The sequence below is a fragment of the Solenopsis invicta genome, chromosome 6 (genome assembly GCF_016802725.1).
Source record: "Solenopsis invicta isolate M01_SB chromosome 6, UNIL_Sinv_3.0, whole genome shotgun sequence".
NCBI lineage: Eukaryota > Metazoa > Arthropoda > Insecta > Hymenoptera > Formicidae > Solenopsis > Solenopsis invicta.
In genome coordinates this window covers 3,604,340-3,632,271 of record NC_052669.1, presented here as the reverse complement: position 1 = coordinate 3,632,271, position 27,932 = coordinate 3,604,340, and the positions used below count along the sequence as shown (strand labels likewise).

The 27,932-nt window shown below is 33.8% G+C and overlaps 1 long non-coding RNA gene across 1 annotated transcript; it reads right to left on the bottom strand.

Moving 5' to 3' along the window:
- Positions 1-634: 634 nt before the first annotated feature.
- LOC113003018 lies at positions 635-8,144 on the bottom strand. The gene is made up of 2 exons (XR_003268227.2): positions 7,877-8,144; positions 635-1,969 (listed from the first exon to the last, which is right to left on the bottom strand). It is a non-coding gene; the product is annotated as an uncharacterized LOC113003018 (long non-coding RNA).
- Between the last annotated feature and the right edge of the window lie 19,788 nt (positions 8,145-27,932).

Below are 27,932 nucleotides of genomic sequence, written 5' to 3'. Positions count from 1 at the left end.
AGAACGACAGTCATTCTTAAAATGAGGTTAATCGAAAACATCTCGCGACGTTTGTTACCCCGTGCACGTATCAAGTACGTAGAGTGGTAAGGTGAGAAGGAAGGGTGGGTCGCGCGAGATATCTCGAAACGATCGCGCCATGGCCAGCATTCGTAGCTCCAAATCATTCCTCGTCTCTCCATATTGTCAACCGCCGTATCAAATTGCAAATCGATGTCACATTGGGTCGTGAGATATTGCATGGGAATGAGCGGAAAACTCTCCTGGCCGAAGAATAACAAGGTGTGAGGGGTGAGAGTCATTCCATCAATTTTCTCGAATATCACGTTACGATCGATTAATAAATATTAATAGCAGTTCCATAAGTGTCCATGGATTCGCTTGGTTGCATTTATTGTCGATGATAGCTGCCATTTCACTTTACCTAGATGCGTAATGGCTTTTACAGACGCATATTTGGCATTCGAAGCTCTATATTTTTTTTTCTTTCTATCTATTTTTATATCTTCACTTGCAGTGATGAGACACAACTGTAATCAGGAAATACAATTCTTATTCTAATATTTAAAAATAGTTCTTACACTAGAGTATTTGAATACTGTAAATATAAGGTAATAGAAACTTTGTATTAAAATTATTTTTTTAATGTTTTATTTAATCTTTAGTTTAAGTACAAATAGAAAAAATCGATGAGGTAATCGCTATACCTGTAAAGTTGATGTCAAACAAAAAATGTTTGAACTAAGAAGTATTTTTTATTTACATGAAAAAACAAAAATCACTCTATGCATTTACTTATCTACATATAATTATCTTTTAACAACATAATCTGTAAAGGTACTTTTATATACATTTAAATTATTACATATTAAATTGAAAATTTATTGTAACAAAAATACAATGTTAAGCAAGTTATAAAGAAATGTAATTTCTATTAAATCTTATGATAAATTAAAGCGTATAAACAATAAATAAATGTATTATAAGCATCTCCAATTAAAAATAATTACATACGAAAAACTTAGCTTAATAATTACGACAATAAGTATAGATATAAATTAGGGCAAGATTCATTTCAGTTAATGCATTTATATGATAAGTCTAACAAGAGATGAATTCGACGTTATATTTAACATCACTTTTCATTATGACATACATTAAATTAAGTTTCTATATCTCTGAGCAAAAGTTAAAGCGTCGTATTAATTATCTAACTAATTTTTTTTTGTTTGAGTTTGTTTTTTAAAACCCGTCTTCAAATTACAAATTTGTGCCTAGGAAAGGCGCAAATTTCCATAACGCAAATGCAGCGAGTGCGTCAATCTACCTCTTTATACATATTACCGCATAACGTTATTTTCACGAAATGTAACTGCTTACATTGGATACACACAGTCAGGAAGGACGGTATTTATGCTTGCGTTATGGAAATTTTTACGCGTTTCACTTGAACAAATATTTTTGTCTGCGTCAGATAGAGTTGAGCCGGAACTCAGCGCTTTTCCTTTCCCCGAACACTTGTCTCAGGAAATAAAATTTACAGTCGCTACCGTCATCTATCGCGTATCAAATTGCTTACGTAGTAAGTTACACATCGCCAACAGTTGATTACATTTCTTCCTGTAGGGAAGACGTAGGACCGTCAAAATATCAAGTCTTTACAGTACGGTTTCAGTAACCGACGGTCGAATATCAGTACCCGACCGACGTTACAGGGACCTTGCTCGCCTTCTACGTAGCACCGATAATTTCCTGGCCACAATACCATGTTATCTTTACACTTCGTAGCGAACTTGATGTATTCCGCTTGGTCAGGGAAATACACGGTGTCAGAGTCGAAAATTTCTGTGATGCCGACCGCCGAGTGTGCGAGGGCGCACGTTATGGTAAGGCAAAGCAATGCCGATAGATGCATTTCGATGTACCGAGTGTTCTTTGCCGTCTCACACGAAAATGCAAATTGGAAAATCTGAAAATGATACATTTATTTATGTAGATTATTTGAAATAGTATAAACCCACAATATGTTTTGTATATTAGAAATGATAAAGTAAATATAACAATATTTATTGATTTTGATAAAATATAGTATAAGTATCGTTTACTTCGATTTTTTATGATTTAGTTTTTTTTCTATCAATTTTGAAAAATCAAATTTTATTAAACAATGTAACGTTTCTTGTGCGTAATTCGAGAAGATATTTCTAAATAATAAACTGAATATAAAATATTAATAAAAACTAAGGGATGTATTAATTTCAGTAAATATTATATGGCAATATGCATGCACGTATTGAGAAAAAATTTAAAAAATTTTAAAAATATTTTTTACATATTGTATTTCATTTTATATAATGCAATGGCTTATCACAAACAGAAATTAAACTAAAATGGCACTACCATTTATTGTTAAAATATAAAAAATCTATATTACGTTATCAGATTTCGAAATATGAAAAATAATAACTGATTAAGTAAATTTTTATGATAAATTTAATAGTTTAACTTTAGACGCATATTTGCAATCTGTAAAAAACTTAAATATGCAATATTTACGAATATTATTTCTTCTTTTATATTAAAATAAAAATACTTTATTTTGATATGTATCAATTTTAAATAAATTAACCTCGTTTTCCTATTATCTTTTGTTCTTTAAAAAAGTATAATGTAAAAGTACAATAATTGAAATCATATATAGAAGATACAAAAAATACTAATTTTTTCACTAGATAAATTACTCCAGTAGTCTGATATTATTAATTATTGAATTCGTAAATTTGAATTTAACATTTTCATAAATTTACATTTCTCTGGCAAAGTTATTTCACGTCTCGTATTTTCTAATGCAGCCAGTACAATCTAGATTGTTTCATAGCATTATTTCACGAGGAAACATCTGCAGAGCATTGAAATTCCGCATTACTTCAGTCGTCATTAACGTATTAAGATAATAATCTATTCTCTTTATGATAATCTTATTTCATTCAATTTGTGGTTTTGTCAGTTTATCGCTTAGTGTATCGCAGCGAGGTAAAGTGGAATGATATTTCGATTTGCTAAAGAATTCAAATACCGAAAGCATAGTATACAGTATATATGTATCATGATGCAATATAGATGAACACAAATAGTAAAAAAAGATAAATGTGGTTAGATTTAGATATTGTATCACAGAAAATATTTGTTTTTTTTTCTTTTTCTTTTTTTAAATTTCTTTTTTTATTTTGATAAGATTTATTGTTTTCTCTAAAATCTATATATACGCATGTAGAAATTGATGCATCGTAAGATGCGGAAAAAAGTTACAATAAAAAGTATCAGAGCTGTACGTTCGGAGTATGACTTATGACTAATTGTAAATATCTAGCGAGAAGTCTCGATTTTATGCGTACATAGCCTTTAGAGAAAACAAAGCAATTCCATGAATGCGGTGAACTTGCGCTTAGAAGGTGAGAAGAGAATACGAGGAAAGAAGATTATACAGACTTCCCGCAAAACGTCAGCCTGTGAACGGTGATAGTGCTCGCGCGAGCGTGTTTATTTCCACGCTATCGCGTTTCGCGAAATTTCCGCGCGCGGCCAACAAACTGTGGTCCGCGGTTTACCCGTCCGTGGAAAGTTTGAAACTAATTTTCCAGCTGGACAAACGGTGCATTAGTGATTGTGCGGAACAATTTTTGACACGATATCGCGTCTTTGAACAAAGATTTTCGAGCTTTGCTTTGTTACTCTATAATATTACATTTAAAGAATGTTATGTCAACACATTTTATTTTCAAACTTGATTCTGCAATATATAAAAATTTCAATAGAAGGGTATATGATATAACATTAACTCTTAAGATCAAATCATGGGTATTTTCAAGTCCGATCTATTTTTATCCATTTCTCGAAATTTTAAAGGTAAATTATACTACATTTTGTTCCTCTTTTAAAAAGAAAAGTATAGACACTTGTTCTAGAAAGTTGGAGATATGTTCATGAATTTTTTGAAATTTTTAAATTGATAAAAAGGTGGTCGGACACAAGATATTCATGGCTGACTCAATAAGATACTTTTTTTTACATTGTATCGTAAGGATTAAAAGCACTTAAAAAATTACAGGTTTTATATATATATATATATAGATTTAAATAATATAGATATAAATATTTTTACACAATATTTTGAGGTTAAATAATGATTTTTTGAAGAAAGATTTATATAAATGATACGGAATACATTTCAATGCGTTTTAGTGCAGGGTTACTCTCGTACGATGTCATCTCGGAATGCGGCTACTTTACGAAGGTCGTAGCATCGGACAATAAAAATTATGTCTGACACTGCTATCTGTGTGACAGCACAAGTTTAAAGAATGCTGTAAAATCCCGACCATAATAGGCAGGCAGTTCTTCCAAGCACATCAACGTAAACTTTTATGGATGATGCACGAAGGGCGGAGAAATATTTTCTTTCAAAAGACCTTGCGGTTGCAGTGAAAAATTGTGTTAAACGACGGCAAACGTCCCATTATGAGTCTGCATTAACAGATGAAAATTTTTCGTACATTACTTGAGTTGTTTTCAAGGAAGAAATGGAGATCTGATGTTTCCATTGAAGCGATCAAAATATTTTTTTTTAATTTTATGATCTTTATACTTTGTTTATTTTTATCGGAATTGTTATTGGCAGAAATTGAAAATATATGAAAAATATGATGCAACTTAAACATTAAACTTAAAAACTAAATGTTATTATTATTATTTTCTTTTTATTCAGAAAGAAAAAAGTTGCGCACACACGTGTAACTCCTAAATCGAGATGTAAACGTAATTGATGAATAATTCATAAAATGTGTGCGTCTCGTATCCAAGTTTTGTTGTACATAAATTTTAATGACATTTTAACAATCACTTCCACTTTCATACATGCTGATGTGTCTGAATATGTTATATTTGAATATGTAAATTTTGTTAAATGCAATTGATTATTCGTTATTATTTTAAATGTTTGTTGATTGTACAATTGATAATATTACAAAATATTATTATATATTTCATTAAAAACAATTTCAAAATATATCAAGTTACACGATAGAAAGATTCCAAAAATATTTTCCAAGATTACGTCAATGGCAATGCATTTTTTGACATGTAATTTCATGAATAAACACATTTGTAATAATACTCGTACATAAATTGTGGGGAAATACGCGATACTTGTTGCGTTATTTTCTTGATGCGTTGCATTAAATACGTTATCACTTAAATATTAATTAACGTCGCCAGAGGCTACTTGAATCGATACCAACAGAAATTAACTTCTCGTTTACGGGAAGTAGGTTAACAATAATTGTAAAGTATCTCTAAGCAACGCGCTTAGTAAAGACGGCACGCAACGTCGTCATCAAGATAAGCTACTATAGCCCCGGGCAATTAAAGCAGGTTGATACCACTTGTATCGGCTTTAGTCGTAATGTCTAACTTAAGCAATTTCAGATGCACGTGTAACTAACTACTAAGCGTTGTACGCAATCAAATGTAAATTAAATGACGCACACGGAATTCTTAACAAAACAATTCTTAATCAATTTCTGATTGATTCTTCTTCCCGTTAGACCTAAAGACTTGAATAACAAATTTTGAAAGAGCGCTCAAGGCTGTAATAAAAGTTATCAAGATAGCGACACGCGCCCCTCGACGTGATTAAAGACGAGTTAACTTTGGCCCGGAATAATAAATTGCGCTATCTCCATCTGAATGCTTAAATTCCAAGCATGGAACAGAACACAATGGGCGGGTATATCTGGCTCCTTCAGGTGAAATACTCGCGATAATTCCAGAGGAAAGTTTCAACATTACTCCACGATACGGTGACCGGTCCTTTAGACTAAGTTGTTGCTCCGACAGTCTAGCTTAAGTAACCCTTGGTTAGCGCTTCGCTGCTCCTTTCTGGATCGAAGTGATATAGATGGAGAAATGGAATTCGCTACAATCGACTGCTAAAAAGACGGACGTAGAGATGGCGAACTTGTCTCTTCAATTGCTCGCTTCTCTGCGGATCTACGATTTATATGCCGATAAGTGAGAATCGCGTTGTAAATCTTTTGGAAATATGAGCCAGCATTTATATTCGGGACTCCTCCTATCTTTTGTCTCCACTTTTTTTTTCCTATCTTTGTATCTCTCGCCGAGCGCAAGGATTATGGAGCGTTCGCGAGACCATACGCGGATATATCCATTATAAATGCGCGCAACGGGTTTTAAAACAATTTATCGCCTATATATATAGCCTTGCCCGGGTTGTCATGCGGCGGCCGATATATATGGTGCATCGTAATTTTTAAAAATAGGTCCATCGCACCGTAATCTGCAATCGTAGAAATGAAATACACAGCGTGGAGTACACCCGTGCGCCACCTCGTTCGCTGTCTTCTCTTCTAATTTTTATTTATTTGTTTTTTGTTTTCTCCGTAATTTCTCCCGACGCATTACTGCGGGAAAATACAAATCGCAAGGATTACACGCAAGGATTGCACCGGTTGACTCGCGAGCGGTTGACGAGAACGATTAATTTTTGCCTGTCTCTCCCGTCAACGTGAATGCTTCGGTAACCGAAGTTGGCTAATTTTATCTCTCGCACACGAAAAATTCGGAGATTAATTTCCGTTTGCAAACAAAGAATGCGTATTTGCCTCAGTACCATTTACATATCTCTACGCGCGTTTGCATAAAAAAAACAACGATCTGCAATGCAGAAAATTTAATCGTAAGTTTCAAGTCAAATAATGAAATTTGTTATTTCTACTTGAACTGTTATTTCTTTACTTCTTTTATTAATAAATATGTTAAATGTAACTGTTTCTAGTAAAATTAATATGCACTTATCAAGTAACTTTTACAATGGAGAAATAATAAAAAATAAAAATAAACATTACAAATATGTTATTGGACCGATAGTGTAACACAATGATAGTAAGAAAGCCTTCTTCGGTCATAGCTAGGTCTTAGTGCTTATATTTATTTATGTGATTTTATATACTTCTCCGAATTCAACCAGAATGTGCGCCGAATTAATAGGGTATATAGATGCAAATTAGCATCAATTATTATATTAAATTAATTAATTTAATATAAATAGTGATATTACTAATTCTTATTCGACATGCTGTGTTATGACCAAAAATTAATTCGGCGCACATTCTGGTTGAATTCAGAGAAGTATATAAAATCACACAAATAAATATAAGCACTAAGACCTAGCTACGACCGGAGAAGAATAAAAATAAATACATGAAAATTTCAATAGAATTCTATTCAATAACAAGTACCAAAGATGAAACACGTCATTACTGTACGTGTTAAGAAATTAAGATGCTAGAAAACTGTTTATTTGATAAAAAAAAATTTTGAACTTTTCTTTTATACATTTACTTGTTTTTTATAATAAATTTTAATAAAGAAACGTGTTGTTTTTTTTAACGAAACTTAAGCGATGTCTGAAAGAAACGTAGAAATAAAAGTCAACTGCGGAAAACAAGGGTAGATAGCTGTGAAGGAAATGGGCGATTTTCTAGAGGATATCATAGAGTGGTGAACATACTAGATTATCTTCAAAATTTTTGATGGGACACTTTTGCGCGATATATAAACGTTTCTCGAAAGCAAAGTGGTCGCGAGCTGTAAACGATTTCCCAAGTTACTACTGAAATCACGACCGTCGCGAGATCGAGCATAAAACCGCACTCGGTTTGCTTTGAGAACACAAAGGGAGGGTCCTAAAGCGACCACTGGTGCGAGATGCAAATCATTTTGCATAATTTACATTAAACTTACGCGGTACCCTCCGCGCTTTCGCGGCCAACAAGATTAACGATTACTTTACACTCACATTCGCTCGTTCTTCGTCTAACTTGGCGCGACTGACTCCGTTCCACTCTTTCTCCTCGTCTCCAGCTCCTGTTCGTTGCGCTTTATATATGCCGTGATGCCACCCGTAATACCTTCACCTTGGGTTACCAGTCAAATTACGCTTTACGAGCAATTCGCGGCGTTAATACAAATTTAATAATCAGCGGCAGCAAAACGTGTTACGTTGCACACGTACGAATCGGCGCTAGCACAGAGACTGAAGACGCGTATCAAAAGTTAATCTGTGAGAGACTCCATAAGTACTCGGCAGATTGGTGGTGGAAGGAGCATGGTAGGGGAGATGCTATCCACGCTGCCCCGAGACGTGTCATCGTTTTTAGCTGTTTCTGAGAAAAGAAAAGGGAAAAGGAAAAAAGAAGGCTGAGGGGGATAGATTAATCCGCGAGGCAAAAGGTGATCGTCTCTCCTAGAATGGGTCCGATCGTGAGAGGACTACTTCTCCGTTAGCGATATCTTCCGCTAAGCTCCTGGAAGTCTTTTTCCCCGGGGAAATGAAAGAATATATTTTATATTTCCAATGTAGCATCCGCCGAGGGATGGCCGGTTATTCAATGAATTATGTGCTCCACTGCGCGAATAAATAAAGAACTCTTGCTATATCGGAATACATCACCGACTAGATGATTTGATTTGTTTTACATCGTTTTGCGTATTTATTAAATGACATGAATAATTTATAGAAGACCGTTCCGGCACGTTAATCTGAATTATGATGTATGGTTCTTTCTAGTTGATTAGGACGATACCTGTTGGAAGAAAAAATTTCTGACGTTGTACATTTTTTCTTATTCTCAAATGAATATATTATTATGGATTTTCTGTTAAAAAGAGAAATTAAATTATTTTTAATAATATTAGATTTATATATGATAATGATAATTTAATAATATTAGATTTATATATGATAATGAATAGGGGAAAATTAAGCGGTATAATATGTAATGATATTTTATTATTTTTATAAGAATATAGTTGGCTCTATAGTCGGCTTCCTGTGTCATAAAAAATGTATGGGTATACGACTTGTTTTGAAGGACATAAAAAATGTAACCCACACACTTTTTTCTCTCTTTTATCGATGTAATTTGTTATTTGATATAATTATATCATATATAATTATATTATATATAAATTATTATTAGTAAATAATTCAAAATTTTAGTCAATTTTTTGGCAAAATGCGTTTGTTAATAAAATAGATCCGCTTTATTGTTGTATTAATTTGGATCTATTTTATTAATAAACCCATTTTATTAGAAAGTTGACTGAAATTTTAAATTATTAATTATTTTATTACTAGCGACTATAAGCAATATTTTATTTGGTATTAATTATTATAAATACAAATGATATATAAATTATAAAATAATATTGAATTTAAATTACTGTGTACTTGCACTGTGTTAATCTTTTCTCGTTATCTCTAATCTTTAGCGATATTTCTTATTATCAATTAATGTACATGTTATTTTTATATTCATAGGAGAAACTCAATTCACAATAATTAAAAACATTGTTACAAAACAAAAAATTTAATAAACGAAAAAAAATTATTTTAGAAAACTTTGTCTCAATAACATTTTGTCTCAATAAAAAATAATGTATGCATTGAAACTTAGTCATCGTGCTAACATCGTGACTCTATAACGCCTGGCCATAACCTTCACACTTGTAAAACAGTGTTGAATGCTTCTGAACAGGTTGAAACGTCATGAGTACGTCATAAGAAACAAGGTAGGGATTTCCAAGAATTTCGTAATGCGTTTCTTTATCAGGAAATCATCATCGAATAAATACCGAATTATGTGGCAAATCAAACTTGATATTTTGAAATAATGTACAATTATTTTCTGTATTTTCCAACATTTAATAAAAGATTTTCTCAAGACGTTGATTAATTTTAGAATACTTTAGTAATTTTAATTACCAATTAGAATATTTGATAGAAATAGATAACAATTGATACATTTTAATTCTGTTTTAGTAAAAACTGTCAGTTTTGATTAATTAATTATTAATATGATACCTCATTTAACGGCAACGTCAATTTAACTCTTTTACGTATTTTTTTATTTTCCTTCACATTCGAAAGTAGTAGAGAATGGGATTTTTTAAATAAATATTTTTGCTGCTAATAATAAATACACGATGATTCATCAACAATGAATCTTGACATAACGTAATGGGGAATCCTCTGTTCATTTACGACATGCATTTGTGGCAAACAGAAAATTGCTGTTCCGCTTATTTGAGTCAGCGATTAGGAAAAATTGCGATTTAAATATAAATCAGAGAGGTTCGCGATTAATCGCGCGTGCATTCAGAGAAAGAAGTGTCGTTATGATTGCATAATTTAATTCTCGAGAAAACTCTCTTTGCATTTAATTTCCTCGTACTGATATATGCGCGATGTATGTGACGAAAAAGATGATCATTTCAATGAATCTGGTGGCATTAAGTGGATGATGCTTTTTCCAGTCATTTCTCTTTTCGTTACGATAGAAACGTCAATTGAATTTAATGGCAATACGTGTATTGATGAGCACAATAGTACTTCTTAATATAGCGATAAACGGTCACGTGGATATGGTTTTATAGTAGTAGTAATAGGAGCGGCTGGGACTCTAGCAGTCCCTATATACAGTCATTTAGGTCTACAGAGTTTTTCTGCGACTCTCTTTAAAGATTACAAATTTAAAAATCCGTATATATGAGATATGTAGGTTTGAAACTTGTGACCTGTCATTTACGAGTTTGCCGCTCTCCCACGGAGGGCCACACGACATCTCTAGATAGGATTTTAATTGCAAATAAATTTCGTAACATTCAAGTAACTCGCCGAAATGTATGTATACGTATCTACGTAATAGCAACAAGTTCAATGATATATATTCAAAGAGGGAATTTCAGTCGATGAGAGACTTTCTACGACTGAAAGGAAAGTTAGAGCAAGCACAAAATTATATCAAATCTTATAATAAATATTCAATGTGAATGACAAATTTGCTTGCTCGGACATAAAGATTTTATACGTATACATATAGTTATATATCTGCATTACCTGTGATCGCAATATCATTGAGTTGAGAAACTATTTCCGGGAAATCAAAACCGGATAAATGTTTTCGCCAATTTTACTTAATTTCCGTTTCTGTTTTCTTTAAGCAGAGAGTAATTTATGTCAACATTTTCTTCATTTTAAAATCTTTTTAAAATTATTTATATTAATAATATGTAGAATTTTTTTTCTTTAAAAAAAGAACAACTCTGTAAGATAGATCTGCAAAACTACAAACGTAAATGTTACATAAATTTTCATCTAATGCAAATAATTCTCTTATACCTTCCAGTATAAATTAACTTTTACTTTGGTTTAATTTTTTAATCTTATTTAATTCTAAGAATTAGAAAAAGATAGAGCAAGCCGATTAATCTACATTAGTAGAAATATGCATGGCATTAGACTTAAAAAAATGACATAATGTAATCAGTTGTTTATAATTTGTCAGCAATATGTTATCACGCGAGGCAACAGTTTTAATAGTACTGCGTTTCCATCATAATTATGCGGTATGTGATAAAGTAAACGAACGGGTATTTTACTGAATGAATCATGATAATATTACGCAATGTATTACGATTATATCTCGCAACACTGAATTCTAAATTGAATACTACTGTACATGTGTGAATCTTCTTCTCTGCTATTAAAGGACATCAAAAAAGTACTTAATTATTGAACTAACAAGTCATACACGTGCGCATAAATATATGACGCAACTGCAAAATGTTTCAACAACGCTTATGCATCATATATATATAAGTAGCAGTCGCGAAATCTGATGCAACTATTAGTCATGCTGTCAACGAATTCTATTCTTCTCTCTCTCTCTCTCTTTCTTTTTATCTCTATCTATCTCTTTCTCTTTTCTCTCTTGCTGTATGTTAAAATAATACTTTGCGTAAAATACGTTACATCACAACGGTTAAATCTCTAGAGAATTTCATAAGCATTGTCCCCCGTGGGTATTAAATTTTCCATTCGCGTGGAGAATTTACTTCCTACATATAAATTATAATCCTACAATACATGTACGTTTACCTAGCAGGACTAATGGGCGTAATTAGTATGCACCAACAAATTTCTATGTGAATTTTTCTTAATTTTTTTTTTTTAACGATCATCAAACATTTCAAGAGTGATTTGTATAAATATAGAAATGTTTCTATCAATGTCATTTGTCTTAATAATCTCTCTTAAAGCCTCAATTAATCACCCATTGAAATCATGAATAATTTATTCAAGGAGAAAGAGATCGTACTTCCGAAAATGTCTTGCTTCAGCCGATCTTAATTCGTGCCGTCGAGACGAGCCATTTGCTTCAGCCACTTTCATCGTCAGGCGACCGTTTTTTCTTTTTAATTACGTTTCAGTCCATTTCATTTAGAATTAATAACGGACCAACTTATCGCGTTCAGCGCTCCGTAATAAGAGTATTAAATATTACTGCGGTTGAAATGGACATTATGCTGCACGGTACAGTTACAAATTTGAAAAGTGAAGCCTGGAAAGCGTATAAGATTATATGTAAAATTATGTTCTCTTGAGAAGAATTTTGTTCTTAGAAAAGTATGTTTCTATATATTATTCTCTTTTTCTTTTCTTTTAATTTTTTCTTTATGTGAAATGCAAATTTCTGATTACATAATAGATTATGCATTCCCATTAAGTAAGAGATAAACAAGCTCTTTATAAATGCATGCTACAAGAAGCTTTTATTTTTTACTAATTCATTGTAAATACTTTGTAGTAAAAATTGAATTTATTTGGCAATTTATTTATTTATATAAATTTAAATATTTATTACATAATATTACTTTATTTTAATAGATTTTTGTTTACTCTGAATTTTTTGACAACTAGAATGTTTTGTTAAAAATTGATAAATTTAACTATTATTTTGTAACATTTAATTAAATTAAATATATTTTTTTTAAAAATGTTAATAATATAAAGATAAAACCATATTACACGTAAAATGAAAAACAGAAGTTTAACGCATCGATAAACATCATGTGCAATAAAGTGATCGTTTGCACGTAAAAAGCATGCACATAAAAAATATATAAAACTTGCAAAAATGAGCTCTTTATAAGAGAAGTTGTTTTCGATTTATAATGCAATCGAATGAAACTAGGTTATGGCTTAGACAAAAGAATTTGCGGTGATATGTGGAAAAAAATTCTATTGTATAGTTATTACATAATGTTGCAAATTTTGTCTTAATATACATTTTTTCTTAAATTTAAATTAATTTTTTTTCTACATAAGATATAGAACAAATGTAAAAGTTATGTGAAAATAGTGTCTTTTTTTCTTATTTTTTTTTAAAGATTTAATGTTTGATATTTGCTTAATTAAATATGTGAATTAAAATTCTGCAAAAGATGTAAAGACATTACATATTTAATATATAAAAAGAAGAACACATTGAAAATATGAGCATGTATATCGAAGGTTGAATATCTACATTAGTATAATTAAAATAGCAACATACGAAATAAATGGAAAGGGAGTTGTTAGTTTAGATAATTTGCAGCGTTATTAGTAATGTTATTATCATTCATTTAATCATCATGTGAGAAACTGAGCCGCATATTCAAAGCAAGTGAATTTAAATCAAATGAAATTCTCGTCTGGCTTCTTTGATCAACCAAAAGAGATATTGTTAATTACAGAATATATCTATTAATTAAAATATTAATTTAAGAATATATAATAACCATTTATTTAGCTTAAAATTTTTTTAATCTGTGTACTTTATTATTTACATTAATATTTATATACAATATTATCTTAATTTAATTCAACTTAACGCGCAATAATTTAAGGGAAGAAAATGCTGTGAAAATTGCTATAATTGCTATAATTAATAGTACATGCATTACATTCGTTAACCACTAATTCTAATGATTAAATAACTTTCAAAATATAACCAGCGCTGTACTTTAGAATAACTTTATTTCAATAGTTACCACTTTAATAACGATTAAAGAAAAAATTAAACTATAATACACTGCAAAAACGTATTATGAAAGAAAGTTTGTCGCGAGAAATTTCACCGTTATCAAACTATAAAAATTTTTCTATGAAAAATTTGTTTCAAATAAATCAGAGGAAGATATAACATTTTTACTTTATAATTAAAATTCTTCAAATTGTTATCCTTGAATTCTGTAACGTATATCATAAAATAAATTGTTGCTTTTAATATTCATTAATCTGAATCAGTACGATAACATAATCATGATATTGCATTTCTTATTAACAAAATTCATATGTAGACACTACATTATCACAAACAATATTAAAGCAAACACAAGTATGCCTATAAACGATTTGAAAAGAAGTTTTTTGTTTAACAATTGAATTTATAATGTTGCAATTATTTATAATGTTATAGCATTATAAATACTTATAACGTTATATTTTTACATATTTCTGTATATAATATTAACTTTATTCCTTTAAAAAAAATGCAATTAAATTCAAAACCTATTTACATTTATGCCTGCACTTCTTTGCTTGAAAATCTACGCTAATGTAATGAAATGATTGAACGAAGAAAAGTAAAGAGCGCAGAAAACTGTGGTACCATTTAATTTTCCGGTACTTTCTGGACTAAATCTTACCGCTAATAGCGGACAAGGACGTTTATGCATTTGGCTATGAATTACAACTGACATCCATTACAGAATGTCGGCGCGGTATTGGTGCATGTGCTGTACGCGCGAGCGTGCATGTATGCACACTCACATTCGGTATATGCGAGTCTCCTTATTAGCGCCCACCACATATACCACACTGCTCGCATGGCATCGATTATTACTTATGGCTTGCGCTAAATTACCCACAAAGCGGCATCGCCATCGCCGCAGCCGCCGCCATGGTAACTTCGAAAGACAATCTCGATAATTTCGCTGACTTATCGTTGGCTCCCCGCAACCCTCCGACGTATATAGACGGCTCCTCCTGCACGATATCTCCGCGGTTTGCCGATTAACTTACAAGTTACGAGACATGCTGACTTACAGTTCGTCTGACGCGAGCTTCCTTCCGATTCGAAGCGCAATTCGCGATCAGCGAGAAAATTCGATTAATGTGATTGGCCAGGTTGTCTCAAACATTGGAAATGTTCTAGAACTAATCATAAGCTGAGGAGACAACTTTATTGGAGGAAATTGCGAATAGAAAATTTGAAAAGAAAAAAATTAATAATTCAAAATATTTGCAGTTAAAACTCTTTGATGTAACACGTTTAACGTTATCGTAAACCATGATAAATTTTTATTTTAGTTTAACTTTTGTTCTACTTTATTTGTTATTAATTAGCTGAGGCATCATAAGTATTAATAAATTAATAAATTACGTTGTAAAGGATGAGCTGGTAAACAATCAATAAGTGTATGTATAAAATTTAGTTTGCGATGCATTTTTTTTTATAAGAGTTTCAGACAGTTATACAGAGTAAAATATCCTACATTTAACGGGAGATTTAACAAAGTGCGCATTATGACATGCGGGTTCAGTAGAGTAACGACGCGTACCATTTTCACGCTATGCATTATGCAAAATTTTCGATGCATTATACTGTCCACAATTGCATCAGCCGTAGCGAACACTGCTCATCAATGCATCTCGCGAAACGGCTTTGATTTGTTCATTAAATTTATTAACAAATTGTATGATGTGATCAATATCGGAAAAATTGATAATGACGCTCGACCGTTTGATTTCAAAATTTTCCTATTATCCATGATCAGTGAAATATTTGTCATCGAACATCCCTCGGGCTAATGGGTTATCACTTAAAAGCTCTTTCATTTTTTATCATTTGTTTACTTTTCTGAATCGAGAATGCGTCTAACTTAAATGGTATGTACCCACCGCAAAGCCTAATGATGTTAGGAACGAGGCGCTCAGTAACGCCAGCAAATCGTTTTGTCTACAACAAAAGCTTGAGAGAGGAGTATGTTGAACTTGTCTAACCGCGAGCCGCCGCCTGGTCGCAGGAATGAATACCACCTCGCGCTTTTAATGACATGCTTTACTCGGTCTTCATTCGGTTAAGCGAAAACACTCGCAAGGATAAAGCGATGGACGGGCGACCACCACCGCGCGCCGGCATGAAAATTAGGATACCCGATATATAGATAGCAAAGCCGCGAAATGTGCGGCGACGGAGAACGAGGATGGTACACGCTGGGGAAAAGCGGGGTCGTTTAGATGAGACAGAGAGAGAGGAAGAGATAGAGGGAGGGAGAGTGAGAAGTCTGTCTGCGGAGGTCGGAGGGTGTCGAGTGGAGAAGCCGTTCTAGGGAGCGCGGATGGTAGCGGAGAGTCCCGAGCGAGCTGTTTGCAGTTCCTTCCACAAGCCTCCAGTTTGCATTAGTTTGCATACGTGAGTGAAAGTTTAAAGTTTAGTAATTTAAACAACCGCGCGAGCTGTCCCTTTTCCGAAACGCTGCTAGATATATACGCGTGTATATATGCACGTATATTATATACGCATACGGGTGGTGTGGTATGCGTATGAACTTGCGCGGAATGCATTTTCCGTCTACGAATATTCAAGAATGTCCGTTCCCGTTGGGATTCACGTTGGGACCCCATCCATGCACTCGCTTGTCCTTTTGCTCCCGCATCTTTTCTTCTCCATTCAACCAAATCCCCCCCCCCTCTCTCTCTCTCTCTCATTCTCTCTTTATCAACGCGTTTCAGGGAAATAACAAAAATGCGTCCGCCCTCTTCGTGACTGGGTTTTTCTCTGACCGATTGCTTGAGCCTTGGCTCAGGAATATATATAGTCACTTGAATAATGCTCCTTTTACCTGCAGCAACTGCGTTAAATCCGATTATTGATAACGATAATTTTGATGTAGTCTTTATGCTGATAGAATTGGGGTAATAGCACGCTAAGTTACCACGGCTATCTTGGAGAAAATTTTCGAGAAACTAGAGAAGCTTATTATTAATGAGATAAGTAATTTTCTCTATAGCGTTTAAACTTATTTCTTAATAAGTAGCCTTGTATTAAGAAACAGAGAGAAAGAGAGAGAGAGAGAGAGAGAGAGAAAGGAAAAGAAAGGGAGATAGTGAGCTTCTAATAGCTTTAAAAGGCATGCAAAAAGTTTTAATTACAACCATAATAAAATTTGTAAACATGAATGTATAAATTAAGTATCTTACATTTAATCCATATTCATTGAGGATCTGTTTGACGTCATTTAATATTTTATTAAAGAAGTATTCTTGTTTTTGGTATCATTTTATACCTTTTCTTTTTAGAAACTCTTTTTTGGAGAAAAGTATATAAGCTATAATAAATTTGAAACTTGGTACATTTATTCTTTGATATTTGAATATTCTTTAACATTTCTTCAAACATTAGAAATTATATTTTTGGCAATTAATTATCAAATTTGTATAAATGTAAAAAAAAAACTAACTCTTATTGTTGCCATGATTCAAGATGCGTAAATTATCTCAATTCAAAAACTAAAAGAAATTAATTTACATAGATATACTTTTCGTCTGGCCTATAACTAAGTTAAAAATTGAATTTTTGTAAAAACGACAAAGTTTTGAAAAAGAATTCAATTTTTTGTTTTGAGGCTTTTTTAAGATTTTTTCTTACCGAAAGAATTAAAAAGTTAGAATTTTTATTTGATTATTGGATGAGAGAGAAACGTGAATATCTTCCAAAAATTTTTGAATCAATCATATTAAAGCGGATTAAAATAGATGGAATTATTGTGGCAATAATTTAGAAAAATGTTATTTGAAAAAACGTGTTTAAAATTTTACATTTATAAAAAAAGTTCTTTAAAATTTTTCATCTTGTGGAAAATATATATGTTTACTAAAATCGCAAAATTTTCATAGTTTAAGCATACTTAAACAGATATTTCAATAAGACGTTAATACACATATCTATTTCTTTTTCAATTAGTAGCTAGAAGATGAATTATACGTATGTACATCTTTTCTTTGCGTGAGACAGTTTAATAAAAAAACAAAAAAAAAACGAATAACGTCATGTATAAGATTTTCGGCTAATAACACTCGCGTTTGTCTCTTCGCAGTTCGCGAACACAGTTTCCGTGGAAAACAGAAACTTGTGCTCCTTGCATAGACCGTCCCCCTGCTAGTACGACTTTTTCCCGGTTGTCTTTCTTTTTACCTCACGCACACGCTAGAAAATCGCACACGGATGTACAGAAGCGTACAAACGTCGTCCTTTTACTCGCGACTTCGCCACGATACCACTTTCAAGCTCGTAGTCGCTCATCCTACGACCATTCGTTCCCTCCGTCGCGCGCATCATCCCACCTCTCGTTTTCCCCTCGACGCATATCTACGGCGTGGTTATTTTTCGATGGAGGATTCGACATCGATACGTTATACCATCGCGAATACATTACCGGGTTGCCGAGCAATATACGCACACGAATGCATTACGCGCCACAATTCGCCGTGCGCGACGGCTATATACGCGATTGTGATTTACGATATCGCAAACTACTTTCGAAAGCGCGTCCGAAAACGCGCGGTGGTTGCATTAAATTACTAAACAGCGGCATGACCGCGACTCGTCGACGCTGTCTGCCGTAGTTGCTGCAAACGCGCGGCTGCATGAAGGGGATCCCTTCAAGCGACTTATCCGGCAAACAAGTTATTTCCGTAAAATGCGACAAAGTGGATTTTATATTTCCCAAACGCAGAGAAGAACGACATTTGCGCGCAATTTTCCATCGATAAATCGAAATCTGCGCGAGTTTTTTTATATATATAAAAGCGTAAGATATTTTATATATTTGAAACCATTAAACAGTTTATTTATACAGTTTTAAATCAAGCTTTTAATCTAGATAAAAATACTTGAATTTGTTTCTTTTATCTAATATATAAATTTTAAAAAAGTTTTTTTTGTTAAACGTTTTATAATAATAGGTTTCTATATTTTTGTCTCATAGATAAAAATAGTATAATATCCTCTGTTTCTAAAATTGTATTTGTTATAGCAGGTACAACGGCGTGCGCATTATACAATATAATCGGGAAACTGTTTGCTCAGCTTGCAAGTGATAGGGCGAAAATAGGGATGAGATACCCGTTGAAAATTATTTATGTGAAGAAAATCTTGAGAGCGAAAAGGAGTGCATTCCTCAGGGGAGGTATTTCACGAACACCGAGACCTTAGGTGCAAATTGAAGGTGGGGAAAGCACGCCTTGGCACGCTCGCTATTCGGAGAGGCTTGTTGCGATTAGATTTTCATCGTAGCGCATTTTTTTGCTACAAAAGAGCCAGATATGTACTAATTTTTTTAAATTTAGGATCAAACTTGCGTCACAATCAGTTTATATCTTAATTATCTATGAATGGCTCATGTATATTCATTATATACCAGTTAACAAAATTGATTTTATAATGTTTCAAGAAAGAATCATTAATTCTTTTCGAAGACAATATTAAGAGAAATAGGAAAATACATTAATTTACCAGATATTTTCATAGGTTCGGCTATACTGCTATTTTACAAGAGAATGTTAATACTGAACAAACAAAATTGCGCAAATTATTATATTAAAGCCAAAACTTTCTACACAAAATTTTATACTATATTTCTTTCCAGATTTTCATTATTCATACAATCCCTACTTTCTGAAGTATTTCATATTATAGATACTATCATCTTAGAAACCACTTACATAATACAAACATATTATCATGCAAAGTATGGTGCAAGAAACTCGCCATATGTGTGCTACTTTACAACATATACAACAGTCGCCCATCAAATGTGCATGAAAGTAGGGTAACGCTTAATTTATTTTACACAATAGTGTAAAGAAATCAGTATACCGTTAATAGAAGACGTTTTATATTAGAACTCGTAAATTACTTTAAATAATAGACAATTTATAATATCTTATAATTTTTAATTCTATCAAAAAAGTGTGATCAGTGCATGTTAAAGGCAAATTGATTACTTTCCAAAATAATTACCGAATTGATCAGTCACATGGCAAATGTTTTCATCGCGATCCTCTGTAAATTCTGTTTGCATTTAATTTTACGATTTTCTTAAGGATATATTGTTCACTCCGATTTCCAACGCCGATGGAAAAGCACACCGAGTGCACGGCTGTTACGGGTACGTGCGCATCAGCCGGTACCACGCCGTCCATTTCCGGTGTCTAGATAGCTTTGCGTTTGTAGCTTAGCTAGAGCCCGCCCTACTAACGACATCGTCTCGTTGTCGTCCTTTCGCCACTTCGAGGACTTCGACCCAGCATCCCGTTGCATTTACCGCTGATCCTGGATAGTGCCAGATTCCAAGGGACTTCGTCTCTGCCGGCAGACAATTCCACTCTAGCCAAAATTGCTCTCGGCCTCCCAATCTCCAGCTAATTTCATAGAGACGCGCATCAAAGTCTGACAAATTAACAGCCTGAGCTTATTACCTGTCACAGCGTAATTACATATATAAGGATTAGACGGACAGAATAGACATTTGTCGCAGTAGGTCAGCGTCGTCGTTATAGCGTCGCGTCGCATCTCATCGCGCGCGTCAAGATTCGCTCGGCGTACTCACGAGAATACGATAGTAATAACACTAAAAATAATAATAACTTTTATTACGTCGTGAAAAGATGCCCAGCGACAAAATTCCATTTTTCGCTATTTTCGCGAATAATGATAATAACGATAACGTCGGTAGCTGCTTTTAGTGCTCCATAAGAAATGTGTATTGACATATTAAGAGTCTGCTACCGTTATTTACGATAATTATGATAATGATTAAAAATAATTGATATCTATAGTAGCGAATATGAGAAAGAATTCTTTAAATATAAAGAAGAAGTACATGTGTTTAACTAACATTTTGCAATAACTGTCTCATATTGCTTATATGGCAGAAAAGTAGTGAATAATGATAATGCATGAACCTGTGTAATACTTATATCAATAACAATGTTTCGGTTTGTATCTATCGTTTTCCGATCACTTTTCATTTGGCAATCGTTAATCGTTGTAAGCGATTTGAGCTATTTTTTCGAATTGGTTTCAACGTCAAAAACATTCCTGATCGAGTTTGGTTGAATCGGTCGGCAGTGCCAAACCAACCACGACATTTCTGTGGCCGACGAGGATAACGAGTTAAAGTTCAGCAAGCTGTTTCTGGCCGTGTGAAGTAAGGTCTGATTAGAATGCGGATGAGGTCGATCGGTTCGTAGCGGTGAACATGTATATTCAACGCGGTTTCCACGAGAGGCATCGGAAAATCGATTTTGTACCTTAAAGCTTACTTCTCGAAGGGCAATGTGGAATAAAAGTACGCAAACTGATTTTAAAGCGTCGCTAAAGCGTTTTAAAGGAGCGTGGACAAAAGCGTAATTTATAAAACTTTAGTAAATGTTTTCCAGGAAACGTAATTTTCGATTTATTTTTAAACATCTATTATCCATTAGATTAAATTAATTTATTATTATTATATATATATATATATATATATATATATATATATATATATATATAAAGAATCAAATTATCGTCTAAATTTATTGTCAAATCTGTGATTATAATACTTTATTATCACATACGATCGGTAATCTGGACAATTTATAAAACAGTTTTATATGATACAAGAGGTAGAAATTCTTCTCAAAGGTTATCACATGTCGAGTCATGACGTTTTGGTACTTGGGTAACTCGAAGCTGAAGTACCTGCCAGACCGTCTTCGTGGACTGCTCGACTTTTATCGCTGTTATCGAACGTATATACTTTATAGATTGTATCCAGGCACAATGTCAAGATATATCTCGGCAGAATGTCGTTACCTTTCGCCATACGAGAGTGAGGTTTCCATTTGCGCCTTTCAACGAATTCTGTACCGAAGTATTTCACGCTTGCTGCGTTTTTCTTTAGACGTTCGTTCGACCTTTATTCTCTTCCCAGAGCACTAGAGTCAAAAGTCTTCCAGTATCAAGCGTGTGCATTCACGAAGTGCATAGGAATCGCTACAAATCTCCACTTCACAGAAGAACTTTTAGGCTATCATGATAGTTGATAATCGGGTTTCATCTATATCATCTACAATTATTTTCGCGAAGAATAAAAACAACGCAGTATTTGGATGTAATTTATAACAATGTGTGATATTATAAGTTATAAAAAGAAATTGTTTTAAAATATTAAATAATGTTACAGGTGATTATGTGTATAATGGAGCATGACGTTAATACGTATGTATTTGAAGTTTTCACTTGAAAAAGTTTCTAATAAAAATATCTGGAATGATATAAAATACAATTAAATTGACCGACTTAATGCTTGAATGCCGTTAATATTGCGAGAATCATAATCATAACATCTTTGCAATTTGCATCTAATAATGTTTATTAAACGCATTTTCATATTATATAGTTACTGTTTACATTTTCAGGGGAATATTAAATTCATATTAAAATATTTTCTTAAATATTATTCATCTGTTATTATCCAATATTTTAGAAATTATAATACAAAGTTTGTTCAGAAAAAAGAGAATAAGAATAAAAAGTGAGCAGAAAAGATTCTCTGCATGGTACAGGGGGATAGCACGTGAAAACAATGAGAAGAAAGACGGGCGGAGGATTAGAGGAAGAGATTATAACGTCGGAAAGCGCTTATTACGCGTTGCGACACGGTATTCTCTCAAGCGCTTAATATAAGTAAATCTAACAATTTTAATAACTTGACAAGATTATTAATAGCAATAATAACAGTTTTGACGATAATAATCGCAAGAGTTACTTTTTTAATTGGCGCACAAAACAAATTGGACTGAGAGTCAAGATTGGAATTACGTAATTACGTAGATAAAGTTGTATTGATACAAGACATGAGCCGACGGAGAAATGAAGGAAATTAAGAGAAAAAAGTCCAAGGATAAATATTGCTTGTCGATGGCGCGCATACACACACACACACACACACACACACACAGCATCTAAGAAATTATTGCGTGATTATCGTACGACCCGTTTGTTAAGCGATCGGGAACAAGTATAAACTATTCGACGGAGCTCCCGCGCTGCAGCTACATTCCCTTAATCGCTGTGCACGATAGCTACAAAATAATCTTCCCTTTAGTATTTCCCCCGCGAATTACCATTCCTGGCCCACATTCAACGATCTCATATCGGTAGTAATATCGGCGCGCCTCCGCGTTATTCGTACCCGCCCTTCTACATTTGGGTTTTGCACGATCACGCAAATCGCCGAATTATTCCCCGACTGGAGCTCCGTCAGACTTTACCGTTACGTATATACACTCACAGTGCGCTCCTTTAAATTTTCTCGTCTTCACGATTTTAAAACCCAAATCGAACTATCGTTCTCGGCGAAGCGTGACTCTCATTTGCCAACTCTCATCCCGTCGCCATTGCGTTTACGATATTTTATCGGCGGCCACAAATAGTTAGAACCTAACCGTAATACGGACGAGTATCTCGAGCTCAAAGGGCTTCTCAGGGCGCAGGTTAGCTGAAATTTGCACCTCGCTTTCGTGCCGATAAAACTGCTTTCTCGCCGTCGACCCGACCTCCTCCACCCACGGAACGTTAAGAGGAGTTTTAAAAGCTCGAGCGTCACTTCTGAAAGAAGCCGTGGATTCAGATTTTTCTTGCGCTGGCAGAAGATTGGTCTCCGATGCGCGTTCTAAAAAGCCCGCGAACAAGATGAACGCGCAAATTGCTTCAATCCAAATGCTATAATTTCCGTAAAATGATCTTGAAGTGTTCATTAAACTCGTTAATGAAGTCCGCTTTAAATAAATTAATTTCAACTTTGTAAGATGTATTTACAAATCGTATTATTAATGTATATTTAATGATGTAGGCAATAATCAATGAAATAATATTGATTTAATCTCTCTGTTTTTCTCTTTCTCTCCTAAATATTATTAGTGTGTTGGTAATTATACAGTTTAAAAATTATTAACGTATTATATCATTTATTTACTTACTTTTATATACCGTGGTAATATTTTAGTTATATAAGAGAAACAGTCGATACGTTCGAGAGAATTCCTCTGCTAAAGATTAATTCTGTATGCACAAGGTTGAGAATTAATAACAAAGCCAGAGAGAGTGCTTGGTGATTCGGCGACCCGCACCGTGTTTTACAGGCACCACGTCGTCAGTTAAGGGGTTAAGCGAATTACTGCGCTACACCAACTTCGTTTCATCTGTGTTAGCGCACTCGACCGAAAGCATCTACGAGAGGTATAAATCTGCATTGTATCTCCCGCAAGGTGAAGTACAATGAGTACGAACGAGTGAAAACGAGCGTCGTAAAGAGAATGATAGAATGGTAAAATGACTTTTTGATTGAAAGTGTAATCGGTAGTACGTGTGCAAATATTGTTTGCATATCGTTTTCTCCTCAAAATTATAATTTAATTTTATCGATATTTTATTTTTAGCAGACATTTAATTCGGATTTCTATTTATAATTAATTGATCGAATTAATATATTTATTTAAAAAAAAGTATTATTTCAAAATTCATCATTTTTAGAATAACGTTTTTTTTAAAAATCGTACTTGTATAAATAAGAAAATATGTCTTATATTTTTAGAAAGAAGAGAACCGAACATCTACTAACATATTACATAGTTTACTATAACATAATATTACACTCGAATTAGTAACTTTGGAATTTTTGCCTGAAGTACCATTACCTAATTTTTAAAATTAATTTAAAGCAAAGATATTGTTTTTACAATATAATGAAATTATATCCACTAAGTATATTTTTGTGCAATTTTTATTCCAAACATTTTTATCTGAAGTACGGTGCTACGGTAGTTCGTGCTTTATATTAGTTTATACGCTTTATATGCCGCACTCAAGGGAACAAACAAAATTCAGTCTATTACCGCCGATACTCCTGTCGTGTAATAACACCGACCAGGTAGATTGCATCACGTGCATGAGAGTCAAGAGTGAACACGGGTGGGTCCGTGCAAGCAATTAAATAAACGTGTTTACCTACTTGGCAAGGCGACATAGTGCGAGTGAATGTTAGTAATAATTGTGTCTCGTCGTAAACACACAGTAAAATATCGTGTAGCAAGACCGTCCGGTCTGGGGGTGTCATGGGAGCATTGTAGAGCAAGTGGAAGACGCGGGGTTGCCCCGGAGGTAATGGGGCTGGTAATAAAATGCCGAGAGGGGTCTAAAGAACGGTAGAGGCGCGAGAGTGAGGCGCTTGGGAGCGACTCCGGTTGCTCGAAGAGACGAGACACGGGGGATGAAGCATGTGTGTGGGAGAAGAAGAGTGACGAGGAGCTAGGACGAAAGAAAACGGTAGGAAGTCTCGGACCAGGAGGACGAAGGGACGACGCTCGGACTGGCCGAGACGACGCTGACGCTGTGAGAAAAAGAAAAGGTAGGCTCGCAACGGAACGGGATATGCTCGACGTCGGTAATACCGATGGGATGTAGGGGTTGGAAACACGAGGTGTAAGGGCGCTCGACAGCGGCGAACGGCAGCTACGATACAACAGCGAGTTGTAAGTGAACCGATATAAAGGACACTCACGATCTCCTCATAAAATATTATACGGCTACGTGTCGTTCGGCGACGGGAAACGTTTTTTCACGTGATAACTTCCCCCTGACCCGCCGGGATCGCATCCTCGCTCGGTGCCATCCACTCCGACGGTGTGTTCTATGTTCGGCGCGACGAACGATGTACGACACGACAGGGTATCGCGCCAATCTTGGGGATGGTTTCGACGTTGATACAGAACCGTTCTGTCTCGAACCACCATGGTCTCGCTTCCACCCTTTACACCGTGCCACGCCGATACGTATACGTGTGTGCGCTCGTGCAAAGGATCTGTTGCACAACAAGAAACGCTGTGACGAACTCAATCAGGCAAGAAAAAGGTCTTTTGCGAGATTCTTCCCTGAAACGGTCAGCGTGCACTATCACTTGTTCATCCTTCTTGTCGCTTTCATTTTATACTTCTTTCGTAACAAATGTGACGTCGCGCCGCAGATGAACTGTAACTCAGGACATATAATAAATAAATAAATATATATATATATATATATGTATATTTAATTATTTATTGATAATTTGTTCTAAAAAAATTGTATATTTTGACGAATCTATTTTGTATGTATTGTCGTGCTCACATTTAATTTAAAAAATTTTTCAGATTAAACAGCAAAATAATTAGAAATATAAATATGAACATTGAATTATATAAAAAAATGTGATAAAAACGTAATGCGTTTGACTGACGTGATTGCATCGGATCTTTTTTACGTATCACTAAATCATTGCAAAAGCCGCGACATAAACGTCGCAGTTTGGATAGAAGCAACGTTTATAGCGCTCGGAACTTCTGTAATTACACCCATCAAACGCAGAATGGGTCTACTACCTAGCTGTTAGCTTAGCGACAAAAAGCGGAGTCGCTAGGAAAACGCGTGCCGCAAAAAGAAAACCGCTTAGATTATAATTAAATGTCATAAAGCAGCTTTATCTTGACGAAAGAAATTGATCTGTTGATTTGCTCAAGACTTCATACCGCAATATACTATTTACTTAATATGCAATTAGTAAATAACGCGTGATTGCAATGCAACAAAATAACAATATAAATTCTATACTTTTTTTTTAAAGGAATCTTTTTAAGTATGCGTAAAACTCATGTTTTCTGAAATAGGTTTAAAGAAATATTTTCAATGTACAACGTGCAAATGGTTTCAAAGAAATTATTTTGGAATTTAACAACTCCATTTACCAACAAAAACTGAAGTGGAATTATGCCACCGTCCACTTTTTCTTTTATTCTGCGCACTCTGTTCGTTGAGCGCTACTGATAACGTGTTTATTTATCCCAGCTGCATTCGCAGAGATTGCCAAATGTTATGCAACTGCGATGCCCCGTTATTCACAATTTTTAGTTAATACTCACATATACTATATAGTAATACGTGTCTTGTCAAGCTAGTAATTGATCTCGGCATTGAACGGAACCGAGCGCTTTCACAAAAATATTGCAGTGAGAAACAAAATAACGTTGTAGATAATAACGTTGGCTTGTGGAAAATGATGTAATTTGAGTTACTACACAAATTGACCCATTGTCCTAAAAACCTAGAACATTTATTTAACCGTATTTTCTTAATGAATGTATGTTAATGAATCTGTGTTAATGAATATGTCTTTGCTGTCAATTTCAACTGTTTTTACAATAAAGAAAAGTTTCTAGCAAACCACTTAAGAAATATACGTAATGTACGCGTTGCGAAATGGTTATACAAACGAAGTATGCGTTCATGATCATAAAATGCGTGCGACAATATACAATGTAAAGAATTAAAAAATAAAAGAACAAATTAAAGAATTCTGTATACTTATCGGTAGTTTCACATTATTCGTGAAGCTTATAGTGAAAATATCAAGTCCCAGCAATAGAGATAATGCACGATATTGAATGATGGCGAATGAATAGTGATGAATGGATCACGATAAATTTTAATGGCTCTGTCGTGTTTTCAGAAATACGTAAAATCACAAATCGCAAACGAAGCATCAATAATTACGATTGTAATTTGTAGCATATGAAGCACGGAAAGCATATGTAATCATAATATGCGTCGAAAATGATGACTGCCTCGGTCATCAAAACGGGAAGTCGTCACTTTGTAAGGATTAAAATTTAAGTGGATAATTGGTCGGCAATAAAATGGAATTAAATTCTTAATTCGTCTTTTATGGTACTTTCAATGTATCAATATATCAATAGTTGTTAAAGTCATTTAATGAAACCTAGATATTATTCAATGAGACTCATTATTCAATGAAGATAATTTGTTTTCATGTAAAATGAATCCAGATGCAGAGTGAAATAGAAATAAATCATTTATATTTAGTAATAACAT